The sequence below is a fragment of the Dama dama genome, chromosome 1 (assembly GCF_033118175.1).
Source record: "Dama dama isolate Ldn47 chromosome 1, ASM3311817v1, whole genome shotgun sequence".
Classification (NCBI taxonomy): domain Eukaryota; kingdom Metazoa; phylum Chordata; class Mammalia; order Artiodactyla; family Cervidae; genus Dama; species Dama dama.
The window spans coordinates 82,291,470-82,313,708 of NC_083681.1; the positions used below are offsets into that span (position 1 = coordinate 82,291,470).

Consider the following 22,239-nt stretch of genomic DNA (forward strand, 5'->3'; position numbering starts at 1 on the left):
GATGGATATGGAGCTGAATAGAGATTCTCATCTGGTGACATCCCTGTTGGTCCAGTGGCTAAACGTCCACTTGCCAGTGCAGGGGCCCAGGCTCCATCCCTGGTCTGGGAAGACCCCACATGCTTGGGAGCAACTAAGCCCATGAGTCACAACGACTGAGCCCGTATCCTGGAGTCCCCGAGCCGCAGCTACGAAGCCTACACTCCTAGAGCCTGTGCTTCAAAACAAGAGAAGCCACCACAGTGAGAAGCCTGTGCCGGCAGGGAAGAGTGGTCCCCGCTCCCCGCAACTACAGAGAGCCAGCGTGAAGCAACAAAGACCCAGCAGCCGTAAAGAAATCAAATTGTTTTAAAAAGGCGCTCATGTAATGATGCTTATTATCACTGAAAAAAAGAATGAAACAAACAAAAGCACTCAGTAATAAATCTAGAATGAGGATGTTTGGCACAAATATTAAAATGAAATGATTTTATTTTCAAGTAAAATGGTTTTAAAAATAAAATTAATATCACAGAGCAAATGATCATTTCTATTTAAAAAATATAGGTTTACATTTAAGAATGTATTATCAGACACCAAAAACATTTTTCCAATTATACTATAAAACTAGACAAGTCTAGTTTGTCTCTTGAACTCAATTTTCTGTATATCTATGAATTATATGAGTTGCATGTGATTTGCATGAATAAAATGCATATAGGCATGTACTTAAATAGGCATGTGAACATAAATGTGCATATGAATGTGGATGATCATGGAAACAAATATACAATAAAATATAATTCAAAAGAAATCTTAAAAATATAAATTATAGGTTCATGGTTGACTCTTCCAAAGTAATTTTTCATGAGATCTCACTTTGTCCACACATTTGCTTCACAGATTTAAAAAGAACTTGAGAAGGTATGTCAAAATTTTACATAATTGTTAGCCTAGCAAGTCAATACTTTCCCTAGCTTGACTGAACTATATCAAACCATCTTATTTGTTTCTATATAATGAAGATATGAATCTTAGCGAGGACTTTGCCTTCCCCACAGCCTTTGTTAAGGCACCCTTGACCTCTCTGTTCCTCAGGCTATAGATCGGCGGATTCAGCATGGGGATGACCACGGCGTAGAACACAGACGCCATTTTGTCTGTGTCCATGGAATGGCGGGAGCCGGGCTGGAGGTACATGAAGGCGCCTGCCCCACAGAAGATGGAGATGGCGGTGAGGTGGGAAGCGCAGGTGGAAAAGGCCTTCTGATGTCCTGATGAGCGCACCCTCAGAATGGTGACAAAGATAAACAGGTAAGAGATCAGGATGACCATGATAGTAAAGATGATATTGAAGCCTGCCAAAATAAAAAACACCATCTCGCTTCTGTTGCTGTCTGAGCATGAGAGAGCCAGGACGGGAGTAGCATCACAGAAAAAGTGGTCAATCACATTGGATCTGCAGAAAGAGAGACTGAATGCATTCCAAGTGTGCACAGAGGCCTCCAGAAAACCAAGGACGTAGCATCCTACAACCATCCAGGCACACACCCTTGGTGTCATGATGGTGGTGTAATGGAGTGGCTTACACACCGCTGCATGACGGTCATGGGCCATTCAGGCCAAGAGAAAAGTTTCTACAATCAGAAAGACAGCAAAAAAATACAACTGAGCGGCACAAGCATTGTAGGAAATGACCTTGTCTCCGATGAGGAATCCTGCCATCACTTTGGGAGTGACGGCTGTGGAGTAACCGAAGTCCACCAGAGAGAGGTGGCTGAGGAAGAAGTGCCTGGGGGTGTGGAGACGAGAGTCCAGCAGGAGCAGCGTGATCACCCCCAGGTTCCCAACCAGAGTGAGGAGGTAGATGGGCGTGAACACTAGAAAGAGTGGGATCTGCAGTTGTGGGTCATCAGTTATCCCGGCAAGAATGAACTCAGTCACCTCTGTACTGTTCTCTGTGGGAAGCATTTGTGCAGTATGTGAACAGCCTATGTCAATGAAAAAAGAAAGGCTGGTTAGTATCTGAACTTAGAACTCTCATGATGCCCAAGATTGCCTTGTATCAGTATTTTCTGTGTTAACCTAGGCATAACAACAAAAGGTAATTTTTAAATATTGGTATAAATATGGGATGCTCTACCTTTAAGAATTTTGAAGATACTATAACCCAACCTTCTATCCTCATAAATGATTGCAACTAAAGTTCTGAGATGGAAAGAGACATACAAAATCATCAGAAAAAATCTGTCAAATGTGAGATTTGTTATAGGACTTCCCTGGCAAGTCAGTGGTTAAGACTCCATGCTTTCAATGCAGAGGGAGGCAAGTTCGATCCTTAGTCAGGGAACTAATATTTCACATTCAACACAGCATGGCTGAAAAAGAGAAAGGAAAAAATAAAGAGCCAATTCATTGGAAAAGACACTGTTGCTGGGAAAGACTGAGGGTAGGAGAAGGGGGAAACAAGGATGAGATGATTGGATGGCATCATCATCTCAATGGACATGAGTTTGAGCAGACTCCAGGAGACGGTGAAAGACGGAGAGGCCTAACGTGCTGCAGTCCCTGGGTTTGCAAAGAGCTGGACATGACTGAGCAACTGAGCACTCTTGCACCCTCGCTAGACACTGTTTTTCGGTTACAACCTATGAAGTGCCGTTGATCATTTTGTTACTCATAATAATTACTTTATCTTAATTTAAGCTTCATATCCCATATAGATCAATACTGTATAAGTAGACCTAAGTAATGAATTAAACTATGATAGTTAGAAATTACTGAGCACTTTCTATTTTCAGGGCACCACATGCATGCTCTACCTCCATTGATTTATTACCTCACTGTGTGAGATATTATCTCCATTTAATATATGGGAAACTGAAGCTTACTCACAAGGAGTTACAGACTGAAGTCCTTAAAACTAGTAAATTGCAGAGCTGGTATTTGAACGCACGTCATTTTGAATCAGAGCCTGAGTTCTCAATCACTAAGAAATATTCTCCTAATATTGTATATATAACCCAAATTCTCTACCACAGCCCTGGGCACAAAAAAGTTACTCATTATATCAACCTCCTCATGAATGACTGATTTACTGATTTCATAAGCAATGTGGGGAAATAAAAAGCATGGTCTTTGGAATCAAGAATACAACTTGCTAGTGGGAACTTGGCTAACACAATATATTTCTGAATCCTAATTGAGTGACAAGAGCTATATCCATACAGGTTTATAGTTGAATTCCTCTCCTTTCTCTCCAAAAGAAAAAAATGAAAAAAACACCTCTACATTTAAAAGTAACATAAGTTTGGCATAACATCAATTAGTAGGCTCCATAACGGGCTGGAATTTGTTCAGTAATCTGTCCAGCATTCATTTTCTCTTCCAGTACTAAGTAAGCGCTTACAGTATATCAGGTTGTGTGCTAATTGTAAGGTATACAATGAAATTAGAAACCTATTCCCTGATCAGGAAGTATAGAAGACCAAGAAAGATAGACAAAATGATCATCACTGTGGGATAGCCTGTTCTTTATTGCCAAGCAGAGAGTATTACTTTTGTCCCTCAGCCAGGGGGATCATACCATGGTCTCATTTACACTCTAGTTCAGGAAAGGCAACCCAAACCAGTATTCACGCCTGGAGAATCCCCTGGACAGGGGAGCCTGGCTGCCTACAGTCCATGGGGTCTCAAAGAGTCGGACATGACTTAGCGACTAACGCTTTCACCAGCCAATGTATCCACTACAGTTAATCATTCCAGATGCCCAATCCCAGCAGAGTTTCAGAATGATAACTGAGCTGACTGAGGGACTTCCCTGGTGATCCACCAGCTTGGACTCCGCACCCCCAGTGCAGGGGGCCTGGGTTCAAACCCTGATCAGGAAACTAGATCCCACATTCTGCAAGGAAGATCCTTTTATATGCCACAACCGAGACCTGGCACAGTCAAATAAATAAAAATAAATAAATAAATAGTTTTTAAAAACTGATAACTGGAGTCCATGTCCTCCCATTCCTGTAAATTGTTCATTCTGGTGTGATGTTTATACCTTTTCTTTCCTTTTATAATTGTTCTCTTAATATGGGTCCCCCTTGTTTATTTCTCTCTGTTCTTATTCTTTTTAATGAATGAAGTTATGTGCTCTCCAGATTATAATAAATTTTCCATTGAGACACAATTTGATACTCTCAAAGATTTTAGAATCAGCCAATGTAGCTAATATTTTGATACTCCAGAAGAGAAAACAAAAAGCAATTAAGCTTCAACAACTTGTCCAAGTTCTAGAAGCTCATGCATGGCAAAGCAAGGACTCAAGACCCTCTTGTTCATTTTATTTTTTTACAAAAGTAAATACATATCCTGCTTATGAATTTCTTTGATGTGTGTGACACAATCTCTTTTGAAAAATCACAGACACATAATGACATTCAAAGCATTCAGTATTCAGTTGTGAATAAATCAAGAGGGAAAAAGGTGTCTTGATGTATTTTCCTGGTTACTGCTGCCCCTGAAAATTCATACAGATCATAGATTTGATTGGAGGCTTACCTGGTTCCCTGAACAATGAACAGGCAAATTCAGCACTTTCACATGTGAGTTTCAAATCAGAAATTCAATCCATAAAAGATAAGAAACACTTTACTGTGATGTTCTTTAGTGTTTGACCAAAAGGGAAAAGTTCTCCAGAACAAAGAGATATTGACAAAAAAATATTTAATGCCAGGGAAGCGGCTAACATGAATTGTATGCTAAGAGCAGCTGATCAGTCTTCTCAGATAAGTCACTTGCTTGCTTTAAGTCACTATATATTCATCTATATAATGGAAATATTAGAAAGGCAGCCCTCAAACAACATCCTTCCTGAAAGACCGAGAGACTCCTGTGATGTCCTGAAAAGGGGCACTCATCATAATCATAACCAAAGTCTTGATTATTTGCAGCTATCTGCCCTATTCATTACCGCAGGCTCCCAGTAAATCTCATTTTGACAGAAGACCATGGAAGGCAATAGACACCTACAACTGCCAAGGACAACAATCAGTTGAACGAATGAATGGTCAAGGGGCTCTAGCCCTTGGTCTGTTACCTACAATATAAGGGGCTAGCTATAATATAAGGCCTGTCACCTATAACATAAGGCCAAACGGAGTCATCAGAGAACTTGAAGACTGAAAGAGTAACACAGCCATGGAGCTCCCAGGGGACAAATTCCTCACGAGACCAAAAACAGGTCCCTTTCTCACAGTGCTGGAGAACAAGTGATGAATGTGTCCACAGGAATCCAGCTCTGCTTGTTTCTGGGAGACCATGAGTGTGTTACCGTAACTTGCATTAATTCTCCTAGATAATGCTAACATTAAGTTACATCATTACATCTAAGCATGAGGGGATTGAAGGAGAGGGTTGCCTCTAAGCCAAATGGATTATAGAAATTATTGCATTCTTTAATTCATTTGAAATATTTGTACTGTTGATAAGCATTATTCATTCATTCAACTACTTATTGGTCCCAAAGGAGTTTAGCCATACTCCTGGCTCTGGATGTACATATCCATGCAAAGCAAACTTGTTCTTAGTCTCATGTGCTAAAGTTTATTGGAGAAGACAAAAATGAAATGAGCTCACTAATAAATTAGGATACAAAATTATAAAAGAACAAGGTGCTCCTATGAGAGCGAGCAATAAAAAAAAATCTACTTTTAATTGACTGGTCAGAATCAATTTTGGGGGGCAACATTTTTTTCACAGTAGAATTTTTCTCAGGACAGTTAATGAATTAACACCTCACTCAATACTAAAAGGAAGAATATAACAATGTGGGTAGACCTAGATGTTATCATACTAAGTGAAGTAAGTTTGATAAAGACAAATATCATATGATATCACTTATATGTGGATCTAAAAGAAATTATACAAATGGACTTACTTACAAAGCAGAGACAGACTCACAGAAATAGAAAAAGCAAATTCATGGTTACCAAAGGAGAAAGACGAGGAGTAGGGATGAACTTGAGTTTAACTATAATAATTTATGGTCCAACTCTTACATCCATACCTGACCACCGGAAAAACCAGAGCCTTGACAAGACAGATCTTGGTTGGCAAAGTAATGTCTCTGCTTTTTAATATGCTGTCTAGGTTGGCCATAACTTTCCTTCCAAGGAATAAGTGTCTTTTAATTTCATGGCTGCAGTCACAATCTGCAGTGATTTTGGAGCCCAAGAAAATGAAGTCTATCACTGTTTCCATTGCTTCTCTATCAATTTGACATGAAGTTATGGGACCAGATACCATGATCTTAGTTTTCTGAATGTTGAGTTTTAAGCCAACTTTTTCACTCTCCTCTTTCACTTACATCAAGAGGCTCTTTAGGTCTTCTTCACTTTCTGCCATGAGGGTGGTGTCACCTGCATATCTGAGGTTATTGATATTTCTCCCAGCAATCTTGATCCCAGTTTGTGCTTCCTCCAGCCCAGCGTTTCTCATGATGTACTCTGCATGTAAGTTAAACAAACAGGGTGACAATATTCAGCCTTGATGTACTCCTTCCCCAAATTGGAACCAGTCCATTGTTCCATGTCCAGTTCTAACTGTTGCTTCTTGACCTGCATACAGATTTATCAGAAGGCAGGTAAGGTGGTCTGGTATTCCCATTTTTAAGAATTTTCCACAGTTTATTGAGATCCACACAGTCAAAGGCATTGGCATAGTCAAAAAACAAAAGTAGATGTTTTTCTGGAACTCTCTTGCTTTTTTGATGATCCAGTGGATGTTGGCAATTTGATCTCTGGTTCCTCTGTCTTTTCTAAATCCAGTTTGAACATCTGGAAGCTCGCGGTTCATGTACTGCTGAAGCCTGGCTTGGAGAATTTTGAGCATTACTTTGCTAGTGTGTGAGATGAGTGCAACTGTGCGGTAGTTTGAGCATTCTTTGTGTTTGCCTTTCTTAGGGATTAAAACTGACCTTTTCCAGTCCTGTGGCCACTGCTGAGTTTTCCAGATTTGCTGGCATATTGAGTGCAGCATTTTCACAGCATTATCTTTTAGGATTTGAAATAGCTCAACTGGAATTCCGTCACCTCCACTAGCTTTGTTGTGATGCTTCCTAAGGTCCATTTGACTTCACATTCCAGGATCTCTGGCTCTAGGTGAGTGATAACACGATTATGATTATCTGGGTCATGAAGATCTTTTTCGTACAGTTCTTTTATGTATTCTTGCCACCTCTTCTTTATAGCTTCTGCTTCTGTTAGGTCCTTGAGCCCATCTTTGTGTGAAATGTTCCCTTGGTATCTCTAATTTTCTTGAAGAAATCTCTAGTCTTTCCCATTCTATTGTTTTCCTCTACATCTTTGCATTGATTACTGAGGAAGGTTTTCTTATCTCTCTTTGCTATTCTTTGGAACTCTGCATTCAAATGCATATAGCTTCCCTTTTCTCCCTTGCCTTTAGCTTCTCTTCTTTTCTCAGCTATTTGTAATGCCTCCTCAGACAACCATTTTGCCTTTTTGCATTTTTTCTTGGGGATGGTCTTGATCACTGCCTCCTGTACAATGTCATGAACCTCCATCCATAGTTCTTCAGGCACTCTGTGTATCAAATCTAATCCCTTGAATATTTGTCACTTCCACTGTATAGTCATAAGGGATTTGATTTATGTCATACCTGAATGGTCTAGTGGTTTTCCCTACTTTCTTCAGTTTAAGTCTGAATTTGGCAATAAGGAATTCATGATGTGAGCCACAGTCAGCTCCCAGTCTTGTTTTTGCTGACTGTATAGAGCTTCTCCATCTTTGGCTGCAAAGAATATAATCAGTCTGATTTTGGTGTTGACCATCTGGTGATGTCCATGTGTAGAGTCTTCTCTTGTGTTGTTGGAAGAGGGTGTTTGCTATGACCAGTGTGTTCTCTTGGCAAAACTGTTAGCCTTTGCCCTGCTTCACTCTGTACTCCAAGGTCAAACTTGCCTGTTACTCCAGCTATCACTTGACTTCTTAGTAAAGTCCAATGCTGTAAAAAATAGTATTACATAGGAACCTGGAATGTTAAGTCCATGAATCAAGGTAAATTGGAAGTGATCAAACGGGTGATGGCAAGAGTGAGCATCAACATTTTAGGAATCAGTGAACTAAAATGGACGGAAATGGGTGAATTTAACTCAGATGACCATTATATCTACTACTGCGAGCAGGAATCCCTTAGAAGAAATAGAGTAGCCGTCATAGTCAACAAAAGAATCTGGAATGCAGTACTTGGGTGCAGTCTCAAAAATGACAGAATGATCTTTGTTCATTTCCAAGGCAAACCATTCAATATCACAGTAACCCAAGTCTATGCCCTGACCAGGAATGCTGAAGAAGCTGAAGTTGAATGGTTCCATGATGACCTACAAGACCTTCTAGAACTAACACCAAAAAATGATGTTCTTTTTATCATAGGGGACTGGAATGCACCACCTAGGAAGCCCATAAAATCAACTATCCTTCAATAGAATTTTTTTTAAAAAGAATGAATGGTTTCCCTGGTGGCTCAGACAGTAACGAATCTGCCTACAATGCAGGAGACATGGGTTCGATTCCTGGGTCAGGATGATCCCCTGAAGAAGGAAATGGTGACCCACTCCAGTATTCTTCTCTGGAGAATCTGGAGACTCCCATGGGCAGAGGAGCCTGGAACCCCCAGTCCATGAGGTTGCAAACAGTCACATGACTGAGCGACTTTCACTTTTCAATAATTTTATTGAAAATTTTTATTTTCAAAATATTTATTTTTTAAAAAAAGATGAATAGAGGTGGTAACAATGATTGGCTCAAACAACATGAAGAGTTATGGTAAGACCTCAAATTGTCCAAGTTGGCAGAATCTAAATAACCAAGTAAGTGCAGTATAGCAAGCAAGACCTCTTCCTTGGCACTTTATATTGTGTTCTTTCTAGAACAAAATCTTGAGTGAACCCAAACAAACACCTCTTCCCAAACACATATCCAGAGGAGTGACTGAATCATAGGGCCAGCATGGACAACTGGTAACACGAGTAGCTTGTCAAATCTCTTCCAGCATAAATCAAACCACGGGGACTTGTTATTAGTGTCAGACCGGAGTATCTTTTATTCCAGTCACTTTGAGCACCTGCGTTATTATAAGTCAAGTAATAACCTCTTTCTTGAGAAGCAGCCATCGTATCTAAAAATTATTCCTTACAGCCTACAAGTTAAAAAGCCACAGAGGAGTAATTCCTAGAATGTATATATACTTTCTATTATTTGTTATTTTTTGTTATTATTTTGTTGTTATTATTTGTTATTTTTTTAGTAGTTAAAATCTACTATAAATTCCCAGGTGGCACCAGTGATAAAGAACCGCCTGCCAATGCAGGAGCTGTAAGAGATGCAGGTTCAATCCCTGGGTCGGGAAGATCCCCTGGAGTAGGAAATGGCAATCCATTCCAGTATTCCTGCCTGGAGAATCCCGTGGACAGAGGAGTCCGGTGGACTACAGCGCAGAGGATCACAGAGTCGCACAGGACTGAAGTGAGTTAGCACAGAGCACATCTACTGTACTGAAGCGTGAGTGGATGGAATGCTCATACACCAAGGCTTCCGATTCTGCAAACACCATTCACCATTATCTTACACTATTAACGTTTCTGTTCTTTCTACTTCTCCTGGTAGAAACAGAGGCTGCTCTTATTACTGGAAATGCTTTGAAATCTTTCTTTCCTCTAAGTTCATGTTTTTACCAGTGTCTACATAGTGTGGGAGATATGAACATATAATGTGCAGACAGATGTATCTGGATTTAAATACCATTTTATACTTAGGAAACCTTTAGCAAGTCCTTGAAATAAGATTGGCATGATAGTGCTATAGATATCATCACATCATAATATAGTTGGAAGGAGATTATATATATATATGTATATAAATAGATATATGTGTGTATATATATAGTATAACCATAATGCCTAAAGTGATAACCACTCAAAAATTTTACTATGATTGTTCTTATTCTTTCATTAACTCACAAATATCCCTTGAGAACATGTGTATTAAACTCTTTTTTTCCCAAGAAATACAGAAGCTTACAGATAAAATTGGAATATAACACATGCATGGAATTATTATGCTACAAATGATGATCATGGTCAGTGACGTATAAGTAGTTACTATTAAAACTTACAAAGACTGTGGTGTTAATTTCACTAATAGTATACTGTGTGTGTGTGTATAATATATATATATATATAGTAAAGGGGCTTCCCGGGTGGCTTAAGTGGTAAAGAACCCACCAGACGTTGCAGGAGACTCAAGAGATGTGAGTTAGATCCCTGGGCTGGGAAGTTCCATTGGAGTAGGGAATGGCAACCCACTCCAGTATTATTGCCTGGAAAATTTCATGAACAGAGGGGCCTGTCAGGCTACAGCCCGTGGGGTCAAGAGTTGGACACAGCTGAGCTACTGAGCAAAGCGCACACTATAGTATAACATACAGTGAGACAGACAGCTGATCTACCAAAATAAATAGTAAGTTCAGAATTGAGTGGGGTGACTTAGACGAGGTTAAGATGATCGGGTAGAAGGATGTGCGCTCATCTTCTCCTGCCAGAGCACCAACCTGCAGCTAGCTGTTGAACAACCATCGACAGTGAGATACTGGAACCCACCAAGAAAAGATGCCCCTCACCCAAGGACGAACAGGGGCCACGGTGACATGGTGTGCGGGGGACAGCTGCAATAAAACCAGTCCCATGCCCGCCGGTGGGAAGTCAGAAGCTGGAGAACGATGGTACCAAAGAAGCGCACGCATTGTTGTGAAGTTTCTCGGCCCCACGTCAGCCTGGGAACCCAGCCAAGGGACTGGGAGTCTCCAGGGCACCTGACTTTGAGGCCAGCAGGATGTGATTACAGTTTCCACAGAACTGCGGGACACAGAGACTCCTGGAGGGCAGAACTGAGTGGAGGGGGGGTCTTCATTTTTTATTGAAGTCTAGTTGGTTTTCAATGTTGTGTTAATTTCTACTGCACAGCAAAGTGACTCAGTTACACATGGAGTGATGCCTTTAAAAGTAAAAAGGATAAGTCACAACCCAGAATTTTGTAATCAAATATCGTATCTTTCAAAATGAAACAAAATCGAAACCTTTGAGACAACAGATTAAGAGGTTCAGTTGCTGGCAGATCTATACTGAAAGATACACTAGAGGAGGTTCTTCCAAGCCAAAATTTTAAAAAAAGCTCTAAAATGAAAATACAGGAGATTAGAATAGGCTCTGGAGTTAGCGTGAGTAATAAAAATAAATATATTGACTTTTAAAATAATGTTGAAAAAATATTCTAAAGTTTTAAATATATTTAAAGTTAAAATATATGACCATTAAGGCATAAAGGGATAAGAAGCAATCAAAATCAAAATGTTACACTCTCCTTTCTTGGTGAAGAAAAATAAAAATATTCATGTACAACTTAATAAGTGAAGGATGAAAGTTGCAATAATACGAGACAAAAAAGCAAAATTACTTAATTCTTTACTGTGAGATAATCTTACTTCAAAAGGTAGGAAAAATGAAACAAACAAACAAAAAAAACAGATGGGGTGAATAGAAAGCAAGAGGCAGACTGAAACCCAGCTGTGTTAGTGATTAATTTGAGTGTTAAAGATCAACAATTTTAGGCAAAGATAAAAGCTTTTGAGGTGAAATATATTGGACTGAATACATATATTTGGGTTTGAAAATGTGATGATATAAAACACGTGTTTTCTAATTGTTAAAAGGAAAGAAACTCGATGGCTGCTGCTACCCCTTAAGTCACGCTCTGCTGTGTGCTATGCTGAGTCGCTCAGTCGTGTCTGACTCTTTGCGACCTCATGGACTGCAGCCCACCAGGCTCCTCTGTCCATGGGGATTCTCCAGGCAAGAATATTGGACTGGGTTACCATGCCCTCCTCCAAGGGATATTCCAAACCCACGGATCCAACTCAGGTCTCACACATTGCAGGCAGATTCTTTACCATCTGAGCGACCAGGGAAGCCCCAAGTTACACTAAGTAACATCAACGTTTCCTAAAACTTACCGGAAGATGTAATCTGAATGCCTTTTCTACTGTTAATAGTTTTTCCTTCTCTGGTCAGAACACATAACCACCAATATCCTTACAAGATGAAGTCAAATGATAATAGGAGAAGCAGGCTATGGCTTCCTCTTTGCGCTGAGATCTAAATTCTCTTTTATGAAGTATAATTGGCATATAAAAATATGTTAGTTTCAATGACTTGATATTTGTATGTATTGCAAAATGATCATCACACTAAGTCTAGTTAACATCCATTCCCATACATAGTTATAGTTTTTTTTCTTGTGATGAAGACTTTTAAGATCTACTCTCTTAGCAGCTTTCAAATATGCCATACAAAATTATTGACTATAGTCACCATGCTGTAGATTTCACCTCCATGACATTTATTGTATAACCATAAATTTGCACCTTCTGAATTATTTCATCCACTTGATTGCACGTGGGGACCATACTTGGATTCCTTGCACTGCATGTCAAACCTCAAAAGTCTTCAATTCTAGATTTCTTACTTCAGTTGGAACAGAATAAACTCCTTAATATCACTTACCCTCACTTTCTAAAACTTTTTAATGGGATTACTAATAACCACTCTTGATGTTTTACAGAGTGCTTTGAGGATGAAATAAAACAAAAGATGTGAAACGCTTAGTAAATCACTCAGTCTCTCTGAAAGATTGCTCTAGTTATCGGACAGTGCCGCCCAAGGTCATCCTGACTGAGGTGCCACAGCAACGTCACTGTGAAGGTAAAGGCCTCTGAGACCCTCAAGACCTCCTGTGATAAAATCAGGTGAACAAGGTTGTCCTGGGCACCAGGTTGCTCTCACTCTAGTGAGTTTGAATGAAGCCAGATTGGGATTTAAGGGTCTGGTGACTGATGTCTTGTAGGGGATTATCTGGACATGAAGCTCTCAGGAACCTGTTCTCCTGGGATCCATCCACAGCTCCATGCTTCATGTACTGAACATTTTAATTAAAACCTTGCCTGTGGGGACCAAGTACTTAGGGAACTTACTAAGGAAATCCATGGCCATATGATTGTTATTTCTTCTCTAGTATACCCATCTGCTCTCAAAAATAAAGAAAAAGAGGCTGTTAACAATCTTGGAAGCAGCTGATATGGACATCAGAGAGCAGGAAAATAAACATGGAATGCGGCATAGAATCAGTCACAAAGGCCTCAGACAACATTATTTCCATCAATCCTGTGGGATTTTTTCTTCTTTTCTTCTCTTTGGCTATATCAATAAAGATCCTTTTTTTAAATTAGGGTGTAGTTGCTTTACAAAGTTATGTTAGTTTCCACTGTACAACAAAAGGAATCGGTCATATGTACACACATATCCCCTCTTAGACCTCCCTCCCAACCCGCCACCCCACCGCTCCCGGTCACCCTCAGCACCAAGCTGAGCTCCCTGACTATACAGCAGGCTCCCACTAATGACCTAGTTAACACATGCTAGTGTATGTATGTAAATCCTGATCTCCCAGTCCACCCCCATTTACCATAGCCAGGACATGGAAACAATCTAAATGTCCATCAAGATGAGTGGATGAAGAATATGTGGTACATGTATAAAATGGAATATTACTCAGCCATAAAAAGGAACAAAATAGGGTCACTTGTAGAGACATGGATGAACCTAGAATGAAGTTAATCAGAACAAGAAAAACAAGTATTGCCAATATGCTTCTGGGTCTACAGCGCCCCTTGTATTCTGAAGTCATAATCTGACTATGAGTAAAATCTAGCAAATGACAGCTACTCCAACTTTATTCTCATCCAACACTAATCTTGGTTTCATTTTATGCACCTTCAGATGAAATTTTATTTCTTGGCTTTCTTACAATTAGATATGAGTTGAGTGGTTTTGGAAGTGATTTATTTCCAAGTGGTAAAGACCAAGGCTTCTTATATTAATAACATTGACATTACAAGTGACTCCAAAGGGTCCTGTGGGTTGGAGGAGAGAGCGGGAATAAAAAAGCATGTGGAGTGCATATATGATATAGAGAGCAATATACAATATCTTATATTTAATTTTAGAAGCCACTATCTAAACTGTCATGATAAGCTACCTCTTGATTAAAGAAGATGATACATGTTAGAGTAAGCATTCAATACATATATAAATAATTACTTATGTGTCTAAGTACTGCTTTTGAGCACTGCATACTATACGTCATGCTTATCTATGCCAGTATTTCTGTCTTGGGTCAGAATTTATTTCAGCCTTTGCAGAATTTTTCCATCTTTGTGGATTTGAAGGCCCCAAATTCTATATTAGAAAATAAGATTTTTTAATTCCTCAGGAGACATGGCATCTCTCCAGTATGCCCTGCAAAGTTCAATGCCACTGCTAATTTGAGTCCTTTGTCCTCTGTGCATTTAAGTATCCATCAAATTCTGAAAGGAGGTTCATGAACCAGAAAAGGCTAAGGACCACAGATAGAACTGTTTATGAGGGGCTGGGGCTTGCACTTTTCTCCCCAGTCTGGGTTCTGTATGTTCAGTGCCAGATAATACCTAGATGGTCTTTTTCGTCAGAGTCCTGTGGAATGCTGGTATCAGTCCATAAATCCTAAAAACAATCCAGTGTTGTCAAAATTTTTAAAGTTTGGAAACAATATTTCAAACATCCCCATCCTAGAGTTCAAATGCTCATCAGCCTAATAAAGATGCTGAAAGGACTGCAGTCAAAGCTGTTTAACTCATCTCCTCATGGAAAAGCTTTTTCCTATGTAAACCTATTAACTTCTGCATAGCATTAGTGTTCGGAGGAAAAAAATCTCTATTAGACAGAAGTGTGCAATCCATGAAATTCATACAAAGTATCCCCTGGGAGCAATTTATTTCAGAGTTATATTCTTTGAACATTTCATGCCAACTTTCAGAAGAACCGTATATAATTTGCCATATATAATTCATGATTCTCTCTCATTATGCTGAGCATTTTGTAAGAACTCATTTTTTGTCATGTTCACCTTTCAAATGCCATCAAAATGTCTGAATGTTTTAGTTATCAATAAAGGCTTCATGCATAAATGAATAACTCAGAACCTTTTGTTTGTTTTATTGATGGGGAAGCAAGTTACCAACCAACTGTTCCAATTTTCCCAGGACAGAGAGGTTTCCCAGGACTGGAGTCTTTCTACTAAATCTGGAAAATTCCAGGCAAATTGAGACAAGTGGAACCCAGTTCTCCTGTATTGTAGGAGGACTTTATCATCTGAGCCGCCGGGGAAGCCCAGGGGATCATGCTCAGTGGTGGGACGTTTTTGTTCTGCTGATCTTTGTTTTCAGTAGTTCTATCTGTTCACCCTGTGTGTATGTGTGTGTGCGTGTGTATTGGGAACTGAGCTAAACATCGGCCATGAATTTTTTGTTGTAGCTTAATCCTCACTATAATCCCAGGAAATAGGAGGTATTCTTTTGTCTCTATTTCAGTGACAAGGAAATTAAGACAACAGTTTCATACCTGGCTCAAGAATGTACAGCCCTTCTCCAAAGAAAGCCATATTTGAAAAGATATATGCACCCCAGTGTTCATTGCAGTTCTATTTACAATAGCCAAGACATGGAAGCAAACTAAATGTCTATCAACAGATGAATGGATAAAGAAGTTATGTGGCCCCTAACACACAATGGAATATTATTCAGTCATTAAAAAGAATGAGTAACACCATTGGCAGCATCATGGAGGGACCTAGAGTTTATTATACTATGTAAGGTAAGAGAAAGACAAATAGCATATGATATGTAAAATATTAAAGTGATATGTAAAATCTTAAAAAATGATACAAATGAAATTATTTAGAAAACAGAAACAGACTCCCAGACTTTGAAAATAAATTCATGGTTACCAAAGGGGAACTGTCTGGGGGAAGGATAAATTAAGAGGTTGGGTTAGGATTAACAGGCACACGCTACTATACATTAATATAAAATATATAATCAACAAGGATCTACTGTATAGCTCGGAACTATATTCAATGCTCGGTAGTAACCAATGTGGGAAAAGAATCTGAAAAGGAACGGATATATGCATGTGTATAACGGAATCAGTTAGCTGTACATCTGAAAGGAACACAACGCTGTAAATCAGTTATGCGTGCAAAGTCACTGCAGTCGTGTCCTACTCTCTGCAAGCCTATGGACCAGCATGGCTTACCCTGTGGAGTCCGGTAACCCACTGGTCTCCTCTTTGTCCATGGGACTCTCCAGGCAAGAATACCGGAGCGGGTTGCCATGACCTCCTCCAGGGGATCTTCCCTGGAGGGCATAGAACCAGGAGTTTGCAGTTACCAGATGCAAATGGTCATATGCAGAATGAATAAACCGTAAGGGCCTACTGTATAGCATGGGGCACTATAGTCAATATCCTATGAAAAACCATAATGGGAAAGAATATGAAAAAGAATGAACTATACTCCAGTGTAAAATAAAAGTTAAATTTTAAAAATTAAAAAAAGAATACCTCTGACCCTGGAGCGACTTCTGTCCTGCCTTCCAAACTGGATTCTGCAGGTACAGCAAAGAGATAGGTCATGAAATTCATCCTTGAAAATAAGCACTCAGTAATTCATGTGGGAAATAATGTGGACAAGGCTAATCCACTTCCTGCTGGGGGAGATAGAGAGGGAGAGAGAAAGAAACCTGGAAAGCCATCATCTTGACATTAATCCAAGAGGCGAGTAAATCTGAATATGAGTTTTTAATATGTTATAAACAGGCCAAGTGAGCCCAGAGTTATTTTTAGCTCTGAGTTATGAAACGCAATCACATGGGGAAGTGGCCTACATTTTCAGTTTTATATCTGGTGAGGAGTTTTGCCACCTAAGTGAAAGTGACATTTTGCCAACATGTTTGGAAAAGGCAGCTGGAGTCCTATGAATTCTGAGTGTGCTGGGCAGGAGCCTACTTGATGTTGAGGGTTGGGAGACGGAAAATCCGGGCCCACTCTCGGGCAACATGTCTTGCGTAGAGCCTCCTAAACCTTCGGTACCTCAGTTTCCTCATCTGAGAAACAGGAGACGGTGGGAAGGTCAAGACACAATAAGAGGCATGCAGAGCCAACAGAGTGGGTTAGATTCCTGTTCTACCCCTTAGTTCCTGTGTATCTGAACTTCGGTTTCACCATTTGGAAAATGAAGAAAAAAAATTAATTCACCTCTCACAGATTCAGTGTGAATTTTAAAGAGATGATGTGCGTTAAAATATGGAAAACAACTGGCATGATAAAAGTGCCCGGTAAAATCATAAATCCCTGGCCTCGAATGTTCAACCATCCGTCCATCCAGGAAGACGGGCCGAACACCTGCTGCGAATGCGTGCCAGGTACTGAGTTAGGCGCCGGGGACTCACAGGGAGAGATGACAGGGCGGGTGTTCTCAACCCTCTCCCCACTCAGAAGACGGTGACTCGCTTCCAGCTTGCCATCCTGCAGGAAGTCACTCCCCATCTCTAAGCCTTGGCTTTTATCAAGCATAAAAGCAGAGATGGAGGGGGAATCTGGAGTTATCAGATGCACGCTGTGCCGTGTGGAATGGACCAACAACAGGACCCTCCTGTGTAACACAGGGAGCTCTCCTCAATACCCTGTGACAGACCATCCGGAAAAGAACGCGGAGAAGAACACGTGTACATGTGTAACTGGAGCACTGCGTGCTGCAGCAGAAACCAACCCAACACTCTAAATCAGCTACACGCCAGTCAAAACTGAATAAATAAGAAATAAGAGGATACTAAAGTGAATGCTAATAGAGCAACTGGGAGAACAGACGTGCTCAGCAGCTGCTAGAACACAGAAAACCCTCAGGAAGCCTTTCAGGAAGGGCGGGGGTGGTCTCCCAGGCTCCTTACCTCTGGAGGGAATATGAATGCTGTGGTCACTACCCTTGGGGCTCTTATTGTCTGCTTTCTTCAGAAAACAAGTCTGGAGGTTTCAGATTCTAGCTCTGATAGTGAGCAATAGAAATCATGGTCCTGAGGGAGGTAAAACAATATCATTTGACCATCAGAAGCTATCATAGAACTAAGAGTGAGTGAGGAAACTTCTTTCATCATATTCACTGAGAAACGGGCTCTGAGGCTGAGATTCACATGCATGTGGCTCAATGGGAGTGCCTTAGGGTCAGCGCCTACGAGGGAGACACGGCAGCCGGACCAGGGCTGTGATGCGTTTGCAGCAATAACAGCAAAAGTGAAAGCGTTAGTCAGTCGTGTCCGACTCTGCACAACCCCAGGGACTGCAGCTCGCCAGGCCCCTCTGTCCGGGGGCCTCAGCCAACCCCTGCAGCGGAGGCGGCCCTGGGGAACTGTCAGCTGTCACAAGGAGACAGGGGGCCAAGCCTCTGTGTCCCTCACTGACCAGCCTTGGATGCGAGTTACCTTAAGGGAGGTGGCTCTCTTCAGCCGTACATAATTCCTGGAGGGAGTTCACGTATGAGGTTGAATCAGGGAAATGCAAGTCAAAATCACAGAGGGCTACCATCCCACACTGGCCAGAATGGGCAGGTTTTAAAAATCTACAAGTAACAGATGCTGGAGAGGGCGTGGAGAAAAGGGAGCCCTCCTCCTCTGTTGGTGGGAATGCGAGCTGGTCGGCCACTGTGGAGACCCGAACGGAAGGAAGCTCCTCGGGAAACTGAAAACAGAGTCCGCGGATGATCCATCTTCCCTTGTAGCTCAGTCAGTAGAGAGTCTGCCTGCAACGCAGGAGACCTGGGTGTGATCCCTGGGTCGGGAAGATCCCTTGGAGAAGGACATGGCGACCCACTCCAGTATCCTTGCCTGGAGCATCCCACGGACAGAGGAGCCTGGTGGGCTGCAGTCCATGGGGTCGCAAGCGTCGGCCACAACTTAGCGACTAAACCACCACCACCACCATACAATCCAGCAATCCCACTCCTGGGCATAGATCCTGACAAAACTAAAATTCAAAAAGATACATCCACCCCACGTTCACAGCAGCCCTATTTACAGTGGCCAAGACGTGGAAATAACCTACATGTCCATCAACACAAGAGTACATGGAGAAGATGCGGTACATACATTCATAGGAATGCTGCTCTGAAGCATCTGCCATCTGCAGCATCATGGATGCAGCTCGAGATTGTCCTACTAAATGAAGGAAGTCAGAAAAAGAAAGACAAGTGCCATGGGATACCATGTATATGTGGGCTCTAAAGCATGGTGCAAATGAACGTATCTGTGAAACAGGAGCAGATTCACAGACAGAGACCAGACTTGTGGCTGCCAGAGGGGAGCGGGCGGAGGGCTGCGGGGAGAGGGACAGACTGGGAGTTTGGGGTCCGTAATGCAAACTGTCACATCCAGAATGGGGAGACAACAAGGTCCTCCAGCGTAGCACAGGGAGCTAAGCCCAGTCTTCTGCGATGAATCACAATGGGAAACAATATAGAAAATAGTGTGTGTGTATATATATATATGTTGTTGTGATGTTAGTTGCTCAGTCGTGTCCAATTCTTTGTGACCCCATGGACTGTAGCCCACCAGGCTCCTCTGTCCATGGAATTCTCCAGGCAAGAATACTGGAGTGGGTTGCCATGCTCTCCTCCAGGGGGTCTTCCCAACCCAGGTCTCCTGCATTGCAGATTCTTTATCATCTGAGCCCCCTGGGAAGCCCTATATATATATATATATATATATATATCTCCAGGGTCCAAGCAGCTCACCGTGGCATCTGCTCTGGGAGACGCTATTATTGACATAGAAGATGCTTGGAACTGAAGAGAGGACCTGAAATGTTAAGAGTAGCCAACTAGGGAACCAAAGAGAAGAAGACGCTGCAGTCAACTGGAAAGGCAGCCAGCTGGCTCTTGGGTATGACTTTCCCCAGCTCTCACCAGGCCCACTGGTCACGCAGGTATGAAGTGATGTTTTCTGAGAAGGCAGCAAGGAACATGTTTCTAAGACAAAGGGTGGTGCTATCAGAAACACCCAGGGAGAAGCAAAAGTGGGTGTTCTCGAGCACAGCCTGGGTGGAGGTCCCCCGCCAGGAGCGCTGCGGTGTGTGTGGCGTCAGCGGCGGTGGAGTCTGTCCCAGGGCTTGTCTCGGCCACTTTCTGGACAGGAGACCACTTCCCCTCCCTGGGCCTCGACTTCCTCATCTTAAACACGCAACAGTAGATGGCACTAACCCTCAGGTCTCTTTTATTCCTGTGTACAAATAACTCCAGATCTGAATTGACATTGTCAGCAAGAAAATATGGTTAAAAAAATGGATGACTTGGCAATTGCTTAGCTTTCTGAAGGAAGTTTAATTTTGTAGCAAGGCTTTCTCTGTATCATTCATTTTCCTTCTGTCATGCCCGTTGAAATGCTTATGGACTTTTGTATTACCGAGTGCTTTTTTCCTATTCTTTCGCCATTTTACATTTCTACTCTATTTTTCAATTTCTTGTCTCCTGTTCACTGTACATTCCTTGGGTAATTTTCGCTCTCGCAACAGACATATGTTGTTTGTTACAGAGATCTGCTCAGGCTAACAGGAAGGGGGAAGATGGAGGTAATTGAAAGGACATTGAGAGGCTCAAAGAATCAAAGTGAAACTGGACCAAAGGCAGGTGGCTATCACTGTTGTTCGGTCACTAAGTCCTGTCCGACTCTGTGTGACCCCATGGACTGCAGCACACCAGGCTTCCCTGTCCTTCACCCTCTCCCAGAGTTTGCTCAAATTCATGTCCATTGAGTCAGTGATGACATCCAGCCATCTCATCCTCTGTTGTCCCCTTCTCCTCTTGCCTTCGGTCTTTTTCCTGCATCAGGGTCTTTTCAATGAGACAGCTCTTTGCATCAGGTGGCCAAAGTATTGGAGCTTCAGCATCAGAGGAACCAAAGTCGCTTCAGAGGCTAAGGAACGAAAGTCAGCAGCAAAGAAACCATGGCCTGACTGCAATGGCCCGACCTGAATCCCACCAATGGGGCAAGTGACTCCAAGCCTACATGCTTCCCCCACTTCATTTGCTTCAGATTTCAGTTGGGGGAAATGAGAACTTGTTATTGGCTGAACTGAAGACTCCTGTGAGGCCCCTTCGCCCCTCCACACATCACAGTTCAGGGATCTCTTGAAAGAAGGCAGAGGAGGAAAGACTCTCCTTGCCTCAGTTTCCATAGACTTGGGTGGGCACGGGAATTCTCTCATCCTTCCAAAAGCTGGGATCACTCTCCAAAGAAGTCAGAACATTTTCAAGGAGGAATATAGATTCTGGATACATCAAGAAATGGTCACTCGGTATGACAGACTGTAGGTTCTGTTATACAGACTGAAGTAAGACAGAAAGAGAAAAATAGGCATTGTATGTTAACGTATATATATGGAATCTAGAAAAATGGCATGGATGAATCTATCAGCAGGGCAGGAATAGAGACGCAGATGCAGAGAACAGACACACGCACGAAATGGGGGAAGCAGAGGGCGGGGCGGACTGAGGGCAGCGGTGACAGAGACACACGACCGTCATCACAGGGGGGGAGGGGGGAGGGGGAGAGGAGGGGTGGGGGGAGGGGAGGGGGGGGAAGGGAGGGGAGGGGGGGGAGGGGGGGAAGGGAGGGGAGGGGGGGAAGGGAGGGGAGGGGGGGGGAGGGGTGTGTGGGACGGAGGCCCCTGAGGGAGGGGACCCGTGCGGACACGCAGCTGATTCACATTGCTGCACAGAAGAAACGAACGCAGCATTGTAAAGCAATTCTACTCCAACTAAAAATAAATTTAAAAAGAAAGTATATAAGAAATGAATCAGTATGACCATCAACCTCAAAAAAAAAAAAAAAAATGATCAATGGCTGCTCCAACAGGTGCTGAAATACCTTGTTAGGTGGCTATGTGCTCACACATAAAATGCTGGACAATTTGCCAAAAGCAAACCAATGCTTTGTTTTAACATAGATGCAGAGGCAAAGCCGTTTTAAAGGTTCTCCTGCCGTAGCTGGGATTCTGCCTTTAGCTCTGGCAGCTGCAGTTTCTGAACTTTCTTTAGTGGTGTTAGACTCTACAGTATAAACTTGAAAGTCTTAATCTGAAAGAGAATGGTCTCCACAGTTGGGCACCAACTCACAGCCTTCCAAATTTATTTTCGATTATTTTTCTTCAAGAATATTACACTTCAGACAAACAAAACAGTGCTTGCTGAATACATCTGATACTGTCCTTGTCATTTC

General features: G+C 41.9%; 1 protein-coding gene and 1 pseudogene across 2 annotated transcripts in view; both read right to left on the reverse strand.

The window, feature by feature from the left end:
• LOC133064251 (olfactory receptor 5B12-like) overlaps positions 1 to 22,239 on the reverse strand; it is a 93,657-nt gene that overhangs the window by 64,973 nt on the left and 6,445 nt on the right. Inside the window, exon 3 of one of the 2 annotated variants that reach the window (XR_009694599.1) lies at positions 20,392 to 21,347. The exons of the other annotated variant lie outside the window; for it this stretch is intronic. The gene's annotated coding sequence lies outside the window, so the exon portion shown is untranslated. Of the gene's footprint in view, positions 1 to 20,391; positions 21,348 to 22,239 lie in introns of those variants that run through there. 2 annotated transcript variants of the gene reach the window in all.
• On the reverse strand, positions 838 to 17,272 carry LOC133064248 (olfactory receptor 5B12-like; annotated as a pseudogene).